Here is a 14,930-nt window from a genome sequence, read left to right as displayed (position 1 = left end):
GTACCATAAGCAAAACTTGGATCACTTATTACTGTTTGTGTAAGACCTGTTCTGATAGGTTTCAATTGAAAAGACTGACTGATCTGGACTAAAAAGTCTAAAAGACACACTGCAAGTAACCAAGTGAATATGGACATTAAAAAAAAAAAAATCCAAATTCTATTTAATCTATCCTGTCCACTTAGTTTTATTTTGTTTACTTCAGACTTCAACGAACAAGCCTTTCTTAGCAAAAGACTGGTGTACAGCCTGTAACTCTCTTCATGATAACACAGAGAGGAAAAACTAGAAAAGGCAAGCTAAAAACACACCAGCTAGCAAAGAATAGCTCAGAAAACCACTGATGGATCCATAGTCTGTTATAATTTCACCCACATGACACAGCAGGTGCTTTCCAGACACACAAAGTTAACCAAGAAGTGCAGTCCAAAGTTTGTCTCTGGTCAATTTCTAAATTTTCCCATGTGCTCTGGGCATTGCAAAAAGTTTGTTGCATCCTCGTCCCGGAGCTGTGCCTTTGGATTGGGGACATCACCTCGCCGGATGGATCCGCACCAGTGACACCAGCGCAGAACCACAGCAGTAATAATTAATAACAATCGATGCACGGCCCTTGCGATGCAGCTGCTGCCCGCAGAGCCCTGCAGGACGAGCAGGGGAGCGGAACCGCCGCACGACGGTGCCCACCTGCCGGGGCAAGCCGGGCCCTGAGCCCGGGCAGGGCCGCGCACGGCCGGGCTGCTGTCAGGCACTGCCACGCTGCCGAGGTTTCCTTCCTTCTTCTCCGCCAGCCTGGGCTGCGGCGGGGCCCGGCCGGACACAAGGTGCGGGGCGGCGGGGCCACCTCAAGGAGCCCCCAGACTCCCTTGTCCGCTCCAGCCCAAGTGCCCGCCGCGCTCTGGCACGACCGTCGCTCACCCTCCGCTGTACGGACCCCGCGCATCGCCCGCCTGCCCTCCCCGGAGCCTCCCTCCCGCCGGGGCCGCCCCGCCCCAGCCCCGCGGCACCTGCTGCTGCTGCTGCTGCTCCGCCGGGCCGCCCTCACCTGCGCGGCGGCGGCGGGGGCTCCGTGCGGCGGCGGGGCAGGGGCAGTGCCGGCGCTGCCGTCCCGCTGCTCCCGCGGCGCCTCTCGGGGCTCCGCTTCTGCCGTCACCGGGAAGGGGCGGCGCCACCCGGCCTGACCCCGCGGCCACCCCGGGCGCCCGTGGCGCGGGCTGCCCTCAGCCCCGGGGCACCGGCCCTGCCCTCAGCCCCGGGGCACCGGCCCTGCCCTCAGCGCCGGAGCGGGGCCGGGATCCCTCGGGATTCCTCGCCCCGTGCCGGGGCTGCTGTCGAGGCGAGCCCCTGTCCCCCCAGGGCCCCGTGCCCGCAGCCGGCCCCCGAGGCGCGGTGTCCCCCTGCCAGGGCGGGCTGTCCCGCCGCTCCGAGCTGATGTTCTGCCCGTCTGAGAAGGGTGGTTGAGCCTTAAGAAAAGGCAGTACGGCTTCACTGTCGCTGGAATTATCTTGTCAAGTTTTTGACACAAAGTGATTCACTACAGTTGTGTCACACGTCAGTTTCAGAGTGGCAATGCTAAAAGTATTTCCCAGATTGGGATTCAGAAGAATAGTGGTAGGAAGACATCCTGCTTGCAGGTCAAGCTGTGGTTCAACCATTCAACTTAATGTATTGGTCTTGCCCGAGACCAATTTGATAAATCTGGGGAAAACTCCTACCCCCATAGGCAGGATGACAAGGTGATCACAGGGAACAAGTCATGCCAGTTCAGCAGACACCAAAATAAGTGCCCACCACAGCATTTCCAGGGAAGATCTTGGCCGTTTCTGCAAGGGCTGTGCCATGTTACAATGGCAGGTCCTGTATTCCAAATGCTAATTCCCAAACACAGACCTTAAGTTTCACAGAAGTAATTCTTCATCTCCCCTCCTTCCAGTACTGGTGGCTGGCACAACAAAGTGAAAAGCACAGGTCTTTTAACAGATTAATCTACTCTATTGAGAGGAAAAATAGTTTTCCATAATTTCAGTCAACATTATAAATAATTTAACAGTAATCAAACATTAATTTATACTTTCCTATATATGCAGAAACTACTGAAACAAAATGATACCTGCAATGAGGTTCTGTACCAAATGCCACCAAAAATACTTCCTAGCTACACAAGAGGAGAAGAAAACATCAATTGTGTCCAGCTCTTCTCTAGGAGCAATTTGGGAAACTCTTCCCAAAAGCAAACTAACAAGCCTTTATCACACTCAAAAGTACCAAAGGGTTTCAAACAAATATGACCTATCAGAAAAGAACTGAAGAACACATTCAAAATATGCCACCACAAAAGGAAGAAAAGTCTGAAAGCCAATACCTGGGAAAGGTGTGGTTCATTTTAAATGCAAAACAAAAAAATTATCATGGCAATCTTATCACTGTTTGCTATTCTGTGAAGACTTTTCACATTTTTCCAGAAGTCTGTTTATAAAGTGTGACTCCACTACAAATTCCCATAACAACATCTAGCAGGAGCCATGGTAGTAAATTAATAAGAATAGCAGAATAATTATTAATCACACCATGATGTCTCTGCCATACATTATTTTTAGTCTTCATCTTTAAAGTCTTCGATGTTTCGTATTGAAGCTGCCTTTGAAATTATGTGAACAGTGGCAAGAAGCAAGAGCCAAGCAGCCAATTTCCTCAGCTGCAGATACTGATACCCAAACATCCATTCACACCTCAGAGAGCTGAAGGGTGCAGGTGATCCTGGGCATTTTACAAGCAGGAGATGGCAGTATTCACTTAATGTCAGATGCAGGAGTCTTCCAAGAGAGGGAATCCAAGTTTCAGCAAATAGCAGCCCCAGCAGCCCCTCCTGGTTCTGCTTCACTTGGCCAGGTACCAACAGTCTCCTCACCAGTCATATGGCACAGCTTCAGCACAGGAACCACCCTTGAACAGCCCAGAAGCCACACAGGCACAGAGCTGCTCATCTTGATGGTATTTAGAGCTGTGCTGCAGCAGTTAAAACACTGCTGCAAAGGAAAACTTTGGTCTGGACATACTTGTGGTTGTGCCTCATTGGTGTTTTGGAAGGACAAATAAAACCTACCCATTCCAACATTTTTTAGACTTACCTGAGAAAATGCTCTTAAAGCTGAAGAGTTGCTATATAGCCAGAGAAAATATGTATCTTGAAGAGAGTCATAGCTGCAGTGGGGATCATAACAGTGAATCCTGGAAATTGCTGGATGTAACAAAATCTCAGATGGAGTAAGCAATCCTTAAAACCAAACCAATAAAAGAGTAACTCTTAGAAACACCAGCTGTTACTCAGCACATTCACTAGACCTGAAATAAGAGTACTTAGACTTCCTCACAATCCCAACAGATTTATTATCAGAATCAGCAGCTCTGCCATCCAACAACCAAACCTCAAAAGTGAGAACTTCCAGGCAGACAACATAATTACCTGTAAGAATTATGGAATTCATAGTCACAGATAACCACCAGGTGACATCTACAGTCCTTTTTTGTAGGAAAAAAAAAAAACTGTAGAGCTTTTTTCTCTGAGGAAAATATATGCTGAGGACAGGTGGGGGAAAATTAGGTCTCTGAGTTGAAGAATCTGCCCCCGCAAAGCCTGTGTGTTTAAAAAGAAGAAGGTTAACAACTAGAATAAAATCTTCCTTCCTTTATTCTTTTTTCTTTTCATTTTAACTTCCTTCTTAAAAAAAATAAATACCCCTTGAGTTGTTAAAATATCACAATTTATAGTATAAGATCTGAAAGGCAAGTTTTTCATCTAGAGTATAATTTTACATTTTGGTCATAAATCCCTCAGAAAAGGAATTTATAGTGTTCATGCTGACACTCTCTTAATTACAGCATTGAAAAGTTCAACCCTGTCTTATATTTGGTAATGAAGTGTTGATTGCTTCCCCTGAAGAATAAAGCAAGGCATGAAAGAGAAGCACAGGACTGGCTAGGCAGCCTCGTGGATATCATAAATAATGGTCACAAAACTGGTGCCACTTCCTCACAGGAGATACAGAGAAAAAAACACCTTTTGTACAGAAGACAGAAGTTGAAAACCTTTACCCCATCAGTTTTAAGAAATGTTAAAGAGTGATTAGGCAGGAGGAACAAATATTTTAGACTGTCACAGACATTTTGTAGCCAAAGGATTTACTAACCACCACAGCCTCTGCACTCCTTAGCAGGATGTATGTTAGCTCAGGTAGATTTTCTGGTTAGAGCTGCAAAACTATAACCAGATGTTTCATAAAGAAAATTTAATTTTCAAGGTTTGCCTTTATGAAGTTTTCATCTGCAGGACTCAAGCTGATTTTAAACCTGTCAAGAGAACTCACATTCTTAGAGCTGAGGCAGCAACAACTGCTGCAGCCCTGAGGGAAGAGGGGAAGGATGTGCCTGTTGTCACTGGCAGAGTCCTGTGCCACCCCAGCTCCCCATGGCAATAGCTTCAGCTACTCTGGGAAGCCTTGATCAGGTTTTAGTGATCATCTTTAGTGGCTCAAAGGGCCTTTGTAGCAGGAAACTGACCTTTGAGGGCAATGTCCAGCTGTAGCAGCACAATTCAAGTAGTGAATTTTACAGATCCACCTTCAACACCATCACAGCTTGACAGGTCAACACTCCCAGCACATTTTCTCAGCATAACACAGCTCAGGCTCCTTGAAGAGAATCTCTTGTAGAAAGTGTTCTAGTGTGTACTTGGCTCAATTCTTATCAGAGTTGCATTTTAATCTTGGTAAATTATTGTCACTTAATCATAATATTTAAAGTAAATATTGACTTGAAGTAAACTACTAAGGTCACTAGCAGGAAAGCTGACATGAAGGAAGGGAGGTTGTACTTGTAAGTGGCTGGCCTGGTGCCTGCTGAAATGTTTGTCTGAGTCCTCAAAAGCTGAGCTACTCCTCAGTTCAGCCACCCTGCCTCTTGTTATTTGCAAGATCTGCATTTTAAAAATCTTTTGTGGAGTTACTGCCACTGGCCTCATACACAAAATACAGTGCTGTCCCTTACAATTTCTGTAACAATTTGCATTTGTAGATGTCTAAACAAAAAAAACCAAAAAAATAATGGAAATCATTCTATCACATTTTCAAAGGCATCAGGCCCAGAGGGTGAGGAGGTTTGCCAAAGATCTCACAGCAGTTACAGGCCTTGGGCAGAACAGTGCTTCCAGGTTTTATCCTTATGTCCTGACTTTGGAATGGCATTTCCTCATAGCAAAGCTCGTTGTGCCAGGAGAAACCTTTTCATTTATCAGAATTATACTTTCAAAAGTTTCAGTCAAGTGAAAACTCTGCTGTGTGGTTTGGGATGCTCAATAAAAACCTTTTAAAAATACATGTGAAAATATTTGAAATAAATGTCAAAGTGCATTTTTTAGACATAGACTAACAAGTTATTTACTCAGCATCTTGAACCAGCTTTGACCACAGAAAATACCAATATGTTTAAAGGGCTTGCAATCCCACCTTCAGATGAAGAGTTAAATATTACAGTCACTACATCCACAGTGATAAAAGGCCAGCAGCTCATTACCACTATTATCAACAGTGAGTTGACACCGATGTTACAAGGCTTCAGCAAAAAAGGAAAACTGCAGAAGACTCTGCAGGGAACCAGAGAAAATTTTCTCCTGTGCTTTTTAAGCCAATTACATTAAAATATTCCATAAAAATAATGTGCCTTTGAGTGGGAAGGACTGGAAAAAAAACAGCATTTGACAATAGTTTCGAATTAAGCGAGTTGTAACTCAGCAAAAAACAGTCCATTTCTCCCCCCTAGGTAACTTTCAGCCTTTCAATTCTTTCCCACTGCAGAGTAGCACCACGGGTGAGTTGGGGAGAGAAAAGGCTCTGTTACCATCTGCTTCAGCCTCCTGCTCTCACTCATTATCCCTGTGAGCCCAGAGAGGTTTAGGAAAGGGATCTTCAGGCAGGCTGGGCACAAGGAGCAGGGCTGAGCTCGTCCCAGGGAGGGTTCAGTGTGAGCAGAGCACCACCAAGGCTCCTCTCCATGGGCATTTTCCTTTTTCCTCCCATTCTGCTGAACTCTTCTTAGCATCGATCTTGCTACTGCTAGTAGAAGCTTTTCTGGGATCATAAAACTGAGATAGGCCAGGTTTTTCTCTACTTTCTACATGGCTGATTGCAGGGATTTATTATTGTGCAAGGCCTTCCCTCAGGGCACACAGGAAGGGAGGAGAAGTTCCTTGCATCTGTGCTCACTCATGCATAGATCAGCTTTAATCTGACACATGCTACATCAGAAAAGTTTAGAAGAGCCCTCCAGTTAATCAAAGCACAAGAATTCTCTGGGGATGGTGAGAGCACACTGGTCCTAATGCAGATAAGCATGTAGTAATGTAAAAATATGTGTCAAAATGTCGCTAAAATCAAAATATGATTGAAAAATTAATGATATCCTTGAGTGATAATTTCTGAACAGGGATAGAATGAGAGAGGCTCTACAGGGATACGCCTTCCAGATGCCTGTGCCTTGGAAAAGCATCCATCTGGTTATATCTCCAGGATCAGCATATTTGTATAGAATGCAAATCACTCCTGCAACTGCTGTTATCTTTCTGCACTGTAGTCATAACTGAGTGAGTCATGTTAAAGGGTCAAAACCTTCTGTTCCACTCTTTGTGATAAGCATCTTTTCAGCATGCAGTGTTAGAGATCCTGTTTGCCAACAGATCAAGGTGGGAGCTGGTATGGGGTGATCTACAATCGTGATTTTTGCTAAGAGACTTCTGAGTATCATGGGGAGCAAATTTACCTTTGTAGCTCCAGAAGAGCCTCAGCTTAGAAGAGCAAAGGACCATTTTTCAGAAATGCAGGCAGATATCAACAACCCCATATGGCTCCTGATCTCAAATACATATGTGTGTGTGGGTGTATAAAAATGAATATAGGTAGAATCCCATTGTTTCGCTTATTACATTAAAAAATAATCCTTTCACATCTCCAAACAGATTGTATTTGTGCAAAATTCAGAAACTACACAATATGTTTGTAAACACTAGCTACAACACCTCTCGATCGCTAACATTTGACTGAAAATCTGAACTTAGACACGCTATGAAATACTTTAAAAATAGACACAAGATTTGAATTCTACAGAGAAAAAACAACAAAAAACAACCAACTTTCTTTCCATGGAAAATTTCTAACATGCTCTTCATTTAACAGGGGACAATGTCTAGAATAAAGAACCCAGCAAAGTGAATTTAAAAGTGCTTATTTGGCCTGATCTCCAATTTAAAATCTCTTGGTTAACTTTAGCTGGGCATCCAGGACTTGTGTGTGCTTGTAAAAGTGTCACACACACATACAAAAACCGTTTCCTCTTTTCTTCTTGGACTGGACTAATAATTTTCAAATACCACTCTCTCTTTCAAAAAAAAAAAAAAAAAGCTTTTAAAATTTCCTTTATGATTAAGAAAGTCCTTTTATCCGGGAACTAAACTAAGCTACAGAATATTTTACAGGAGAGAAGACAAAGGCTGCCACACTAAAGGCTTTGCCAGGTAATTTAAACCCAACTGTGTTCTCTCCAGAACCTTTCTGCCACACATGGGGAATTATTTAACCCCATTTTTGCAAAGGATAACTGCCCTGCTGAGCCTCAAAGGCAGCAGTACAGAGCTTACCTTTAATCCCGTGCAGAATAATGAGCGATACACTGCTGAGATTAGTGAGGCAGTGTCAAACCGAGGTTTCTTCCTCTTTGTACTCTGACTCCACCTGGGTAAAAGCACACTGTTAAGACCCCTTAAGCATACAAAATCTCTAATCAAGTTCTCAACAGCCTGGGCCTTTTAGCTAATTTAAAATTTAAAAGAAAAAAAAAGTTGTCACATTTGATGTCACACTTCTTTGCAAGGACAGGTTGTGTTACGGCTGCTGCTAGCAGTGAGGGGAAAAAATAAAAGCAAAAAAAGTTCTAAGAAAGAAGTGTAACACTAATTCTGAACCATATCCCTCCCAGCCAGCAGAACTCTCCCCTCTTACAGCCCCCGGTTGGGCTGAGCCCTTTTCACACTCACTTGCAGCATGGCAATGTGTTAACGATGCCCCCACCTGAGATCAGCAATTCTAACAGTTTCTGATTGTCTTAGGCAAATTTCACATTATTTGCCTTCTGGTTTCTAACCTTTTGGAATGCTTTTTCTTTCTAAGTTTTTTCTGCATCCAAGGGGTTTATAAATTACTTTTTTTACAAACACGAAAAAAAGAGTCTCAGCGACTCTGCTCATTGAGCTTTTAGGAAAATGTCAAATATATTTAATTCTTAGGGAAAAAAATCAAAACCCTGAGAATTGAAAAAATTCACATCTGTTTTGAGATACGCATTTATAATATATATGCAAATATTCAGCTTGTGTTTACCCACGTGCTGTCAGGAAAAAATCGTTTAAGTATGGAACTTAGGATTTAAAAGCTAGACCAGAAAAGAACTCTTGGTTTGTTACCCTGAAGGAAATAGACTAGGAGCAGGTTCACTTTGTTAACAACTGATAATTGACAGTCATTTTTTTATTTTAAAAATAGCAAATATGTTGAAGATGAATAATACAGGTTTTGAATTGATTTATATGCAAATAATAATCAGAATTTATAATGAGATCTGTAGATAAATCTATTTCGAAATCAATACGATTTTAACTGATTGAAACGCAATACAAATATTTATATCAAAGCCGAGTTTGAATATGGCAAAACAGAGTTCATTTTTGAGACATTTTATGAAAACAAAACAAAACATGACACTCTTTGACGCAAAAGAAAATACAGAAAACTAAAAATAAAAAGCCATGCAGAAATATAACTGGAGAAGAAGCTCCTTATAGGACCTCTAAAGAAGAGAAAGAAAATCCTGTTCCCAGTGCATGCCAGTCAGCAGCTTTCCCCTGGTCTGGCAGCACAGATGGAGGGAACACACAGAGATGCTGACTTGGTGACAGACATCTTCAGTGGGCTGAGAAGACCTTGGCCACTGCTGTGGCAGGAAACCCTCAGTTACACAGCAAAGACAAGAGCTAAAGGTGCTTTTTGATGATTTTTGCAGCGTGACAACAGCCAGGTTTAGCAGCGGGCAGTGCGATAGCAGCAGTGCTGCAGCAGGAGGTTTTGCTAAGAAAATTGCCAGACAAAAAAGGCAGCAAAAAATATCCTTGATACAGCAGAAAGAATATAACAAAATATTTCCAGCCTCCCACGACAGTGGACACTGGTGAGGTGCTTTGATGTCAGGGAGGAGATCAGTCAGCAGAACCAGAAAGGGCAGGGCTGGAGGAGGTGATGTCTCCAACCCCATATCTGCCTCTGCCCTGCTCTGCTTTTAGCTCCCTTCATGTCAAGAGCAGCTTGCTACCCCCAAAAGATGAGACATAAGGTCAATGGAAATGCAAGGTATTGCCAGACTGTGGCTGTTTTTTTCTTTTGTTTTTCAAAGAGAGGAAATAATGTGTGCAGAGCAGCAGTGGTTCATACTGGGTCAGTCAGGAAATGTGGGGCTGAGAATTTAAAAGACAGGCATTTTTGTTTTGTGGTTCTCTCAGACAGAAAAAGCATGCAAGAAAACTTTTTTTGGCTAAAAAATGCAAACTTTGAGTTCACCTACAGCTAGCTGAGGCATCAACATCATGTTTCACTCTGAAGAATACCACTTTAAGGGGAATACTTTGCATCTGTGGCTGCAGTTATCGCAGAAATGCTAAATAGCTAAAACCAGTGCTCCTTTGGATTGCAGCACAGACAATAGCAGAAGGAGGACAGGAAGACAATGAGAGATTATTATTAACTCGATTCCCACCAGAGAAGAGCTGAGGCATAATTGGTTTCAAGCTGAAGCTTCACACACATATTCATCCAGCACTTGCTGTGGAAAAAGGCAATCCCTGCTCCTGCTGTCCTCATCTGCCTCTTGCCACCTCTGCCCCAGCTCAGCCCATGGAGATAAGAAAAATCTGAAAACACAAATCCAAAACTAACACTGTGAATGTTGAAGGTAATGGAAAATAGAGGATCAACTGGAGATATGTCTCTTTAAGTTACAAAACTGCTTTTAATTTGGCCTTTCGTGGTTGTTACTTATTAGCAGTAAACAAGCTGATAATCTTTACTGCTGTAAAAGGGCATGGAAAATTAATGCAACAGAACCACTTAGAAGCTCGCAAGAGTAGTCCTTGAACAGCATAATTGGCTGAAATACCTGGAATTCAATCTGCATGTTACACAGTTACATCTACCTTCTGATGAGGAAGCTGAAAATAGACGCTCTGTAATTAAGCAAAGCACTGTGTGTTTTGAAATTCGTTAATGAAAAATCCAACCAGCCAGCAAAGAACTGATTCTTGTGTTGACAAAGAGAGAAGGAAAAATCTGTTGTGCCAAGACGTCTATGAACAACTTTAAATACATTAAGATATATCTCTCTATATTAAGTTGATGTGACAAAAAAAAATAGAGTAAGAAATTTGTTAATTATTCACTTAAAAGAAAAAAAACATTTTGCAAACAGGAAAAGAATCACCAAGCACATGTTGTTCTAAAACCTCCATGATTATTTAAAAATTCACACTAATAATCTCTGTTTCAAAATTCCAACGGAAAAGTTGAGAGCAGAGCTGCCTTGGAAATGCTATTTCTTGCTGACATATGTTTTATAGATATTTTTTAGACCTTCAGACATGGCATTATTTATGTGTGTGCTGTGAACAAATTTGCTGCCTTCCCAGGCTTGATCAAAAATGTTTTTAATCACTCTGCCAAAAATCAGGCTCTGCAGAAAAATTTGGATCAGCTGAAGATAAAAAAAAGCTGCAGTTGCTCCTCAGTGTGTGTGGAGTCCCTGCAACACATTGGTTCAACACTATCTCCTTTTTATTTTTACTGTTAAAAGGAAAGATGAATGTTTGAGGGGTAGGCTGGTCCTGCCATCATAATAAATATGGTTTTTAATTAGACTTCCCTCTGACTGAAGGAAACCAGCAGTCTTTCTGGATATGTTTTAGCTGAGAAAAGAACAAGGAAGAAATGGCCATACTTCTTGTACCAAAGTGCTGGGTTAGTGCAGATGAGAAGAGAGCAGAGTGACAATCCCAGCTGATTTTACAGGAAATACCCTTTTAAAGAAATGGCAGACACATTTTTAGCAGCTGATTTGCAACAATTTGTTCAAAAAGATACCCTAAAATCCCGAACACAGCAAACAGGCCCTTTTTATTCTGTAGGGCTTGTTGCAGGCCCTTGAGAACAAAGAGCAGAATAACAAACCAAAGGACATCACCGAGGCTGTGCTGTGGTTTTGTAGCCCCAGGTCACATCTCAAACCCTCCCACCTGAGCTGCTGCTGTTGTGTGACCACAGCTGGGCCACCTGCACTGACACCAGAGAGGCCGTGGCTCCTCTGCTTGTTCACATCACTGCGGGCAGAAAGCGGAGCTGGGCTAAACAAAACTCTTGCAAAGCATCCAGGAGAAACCCATGAACTCAATGGAAAGCAGCTGCCTGCTTGTTTTCCTTCCTCGTTTGCACTCAGGTTGTTTGGACTGTAAATACGGTGGAGGTTGGTGTCACAAAGGGGACAGGGACAACTTCGTGCAGAAAGCACTGCACAGGCATCTCGAGAGAGCAGCAGCACTCCAAAACACTGAGTTTTTTCAAGGGATCAGAACACCTCATTGCAATGGGAGCTTCCCAATCCTCCCCAGAGTCTCTGCATGGCAGCAGCTGCTCTGCCCAGCCCAGGGTTGGCATGGCAGGACACAGTTCCTGCTGGGATCACAGCCACACTCTGCTCTCCCCAGCCCTGCAACTTGCTCAGGCTAGTCACTGTGCCTCACCTTCCCCAGCTGCAAAATGGGCAGGAGGATCTTCACTTTGCTGGGATTTTGGATCAGGAATACAGGTGGCAGTGTTTGGGATGCAGTATTTGTGGTACACTATTTATCAACAAGGCTCCACCACCAGTGCAGCATTATTACAACTAACATTGCTATTGTTTTACTCCAGATGGAATCTCTGCTATCAGAAGTTATCTTGCCATACTTTAAAACTAAATCTGCATGAGTGTAGCACTGAAAAAACAATTTGTAATTCTGAGGCCAATATGCCAACCATATTTATTCATATCTCTGTTTTTTCAGCTACGATATGATACAATCATGTTGGTAAAAAAGAAATATATTTTATAGCATTAGTTGTTGATGACAACTTAAACACCTTCTATACTCCTTTCCCAAAGGCAAAGGATTATGTAATAAAAAGAAAGTCAATATTACAGCACTGAGGTTTGAAATTAGCATGATGAACTGATTTTTAAAACAAAACTGGCCCTATCCTGTACTTACAGATAACAGAACTGATGACTTATAGGTGCTGCCACTGAGCATATAACACAGAAAGAGACTGGCAAAGTAATATTCCTATTTATATATGGCACATTACATTTATATATCCCTTCTACTACACTTCCTCAAGCTAGAAGGGTGTGGTATGTGGACTGTGAGTCTCAGTCAGGAACTTGCTGCAGTTCCAATTCCACTCCTCCCACCTGGAGCCCTCAGCAAACCTTCCAGGAGCTCCTGGCTGCTGTGGTTCCAAGCCACTGACCCAGGAACACCAGCAAGCATCTTTGCATGGTTCAGATTCCTAAAATTCTCCTTTCCTATCATCCATGCTACTCTGGCACTTGCTTTGTTATTCATACCAGGGTTTGTGTGCATTCTTCTAGGACCATTTATGCCCTCCTCCCTTTTAATGACAAACTAGTGATGGTTCAGTGAGTCCAAAGGTACCAGGTGTTTCCTTCACTAGGACCTTGTGCACTGCATTTCTACAAACCCTGCAGAAGGCACATCAGTCCACAGGGAAAGAGGAGAGATGCCTGCTTTCCTGCAGAGATGAAGGAGCAGCACAAGATTCACAGGTCAATGGTACTAATTTCCATAAGCTGCATTGTATTATAAAACTTATCATGTGTGGGCATATGAACAGAGCACTAAACACAGGTAGGATCCCCATCCTGAAAATTACCCCTCCTCAGCCTCTTATCTGTTCCTCTGCTGTGTCTAATCCTCTTAGTTTGCTGCTCTGCTGCTGCTTCTGTGATACCACGATGCCACTCACTGCCCACATCCAGTACTAGCAGAATTTCTGCTCAGGATTCATTTAGGAGAAATGTTGCTCTGTGAAATTGTACAAGTTTCTGGCTTGGCTCTGAAGTGCTGCTTCTTCATGCTACACACCAACTGGGTCTTTTCAACTGGTGTCTTTGAAAGGGGATTCATAAGTGAGCAACTAAGTCTAACTGCATCAGCAAAGTCACCTCCAGACATGCCAACTGCCATATGCCTTGCACTGGATACAGTTATACAATTCCAGTAGTTTTGATGTTTCAAAATTATTACTTTCCCAGTTTCCCAATGATTTTTCTCAGGTTTTATCATTTACCTCATCCACACAGGCTACTTAGTGCCTGGTGATCTCTTTCTAGATAGTTTACAGCAAAGATGGATTAAAGATCAGTTTAGCTGTTAGCTCAGCTGTTTCAGTCTGCCAGCCTGACTTTCTCCCAGAGATAGGCCAGTTTAGCAGCTTATCTTCTCAAATCTGCTCTTGCACATGTGAGCCATATTTGCATGTGGCACACATCCCATGGGACAGCACGTTCAGTCCTTTGCATGCTGTAGTTACTGTCCCTTGTACAATGAGCTTACTTGGGGTTTGGTAACTGCCATGAGAGCAGGCACACAGGTGTGCAAAACACTGCAGATATCACCATGGGATTTACCCACTGGGAGTGAACAGTAAGAACAGTCTTGTATTAAAATTAAGCTTAAACAAAATGAAAGCAAAATTTATAGCTAGAAATGGTATTGAGTATGAGAAACTCAGAGCACTGGAGTTCCTCATAGCTGAGGAGCAGAGTCTATTCAGACTTTCTTGACAGCTAGAGCTATAATTTGATACTGTATAAAATATAATTATTACTAGTAACTGCAGTAAGACCCTAATGCAAATGAAATTTTTATTCTTACCATCAAGTTGGAACAGCCTTCTTTAATACCTATTCAAGGCAGGGCTCGAGGCTGTGTTTGCTCTTCAGGATGAGTAGTATTTTGCCAGGTAATGATTTCTGCTTGGGAAGTCTAGCTGATTAGCTTCCTGATAACCTTGGATGGAGAGCATTAGTGAAGAACAAAATGACATTATAAAGAATGAAACCACTTACCAAAGAGCAGACAAGGACTCCCTGCCTGGACACATGCAATTTGATGGCTTGGATTGTTAGGTCTGTATTTCAAGACCGTTGCTAGAGAAGCTCAGGTTAATTATTGAACACGGCTTTGAATGTGACAAAGTCCAGCGACGATCAATTTTCAGTGTTATTACCGCGGAAAGGGTCATGACCATCAGCACCTGCCAAAGTGCCTGCGAGCCCGCAGTGGCGATCACTGATGGCACGCGTCCTCTTCAAGCCCCAACGTGCCCAAACCCGGCTCGTTTCCTTTCCTAGAGGCGCCATGCGAGGGCAGCAGAGATTGCGGGACGGGAGCGTGTGCGGGCTCCGCGGGGACACGTCGGGAGCGGTCCCCGAGTGTCCCGGCCCCTGCCTGCAACCACAGGGACCCTGCCATCCGTCCCGGACATCCCACGGGATGCGGAGCCTGAGAGGAACCTGTGTTCGGAGAATCAGACCATAAATAAGTCTCTCTTGAGGTGATAACACTTTTAAACTTTGGCGATGGAGTCACCATCCCTGGGGGGATTTTCGAGATGCGCAGATGCGGCTCTTGGGGACGTGCTGCAGCGGTGGGCTTGGCAGGGCTGGGCTGGGCTAATGCTTGGACTCGAGGATCTTAGAAGGCTTTTCCAAGCTGATACCAGGAT

The 14,930-nt window shown here is 43.4% G+C and overlaps 1 protein-coding gene across 8 annotated transcripts in view; it reads right to left on the bottom strand.

Annotated features, from left to right (window-relative positions):
* The window catches only part of PLCG2 (phospholipase C gamma 2), a 68,579-nt gene extending 54,247 nt beyond the window's left edge, over positions 1-14,332 (bottom strand). The window contains exons 1-4 of one of the 8 annotated variants that reach the window (XM_063168080.1): positions 14,272-14,332; positions 9,850-10,003; positions 7,685-7,778; positions 3,464-3,634 (exon numbers count right to left, since the gene is read on the bottom strand). The gene's annotated coding sequence lies outside the window, so the exon portion shown is untranslated. The other 7 variants (XM_063168082.1, XM_063168081.1, XM_063168084.1 and 4 more) reach the window with 7 other exon arrangements.
* Between the last annotated feature and the right edge of the window lie 598 nt (positions 14,333-14,930).

This window comes from Melospiza melodia, chromosome 13, assembly GCF_035770615.1.
Source record: "Melospiza melodia melodia isolate bMelMel2 chromosome 13, bMelMel2.pri, whole genome shotgun sequence".
Lineage (NCBI taxonomy): Eukaryota > Metazoa > Chordata > Aves > Passeriformes > Passerellidae > Melospiza > Melospiza melodia.
Note: the sequence above shows the minus strand (reverse complement) of the source record. Positions and strands in the feature narration are given on the sequence as shown.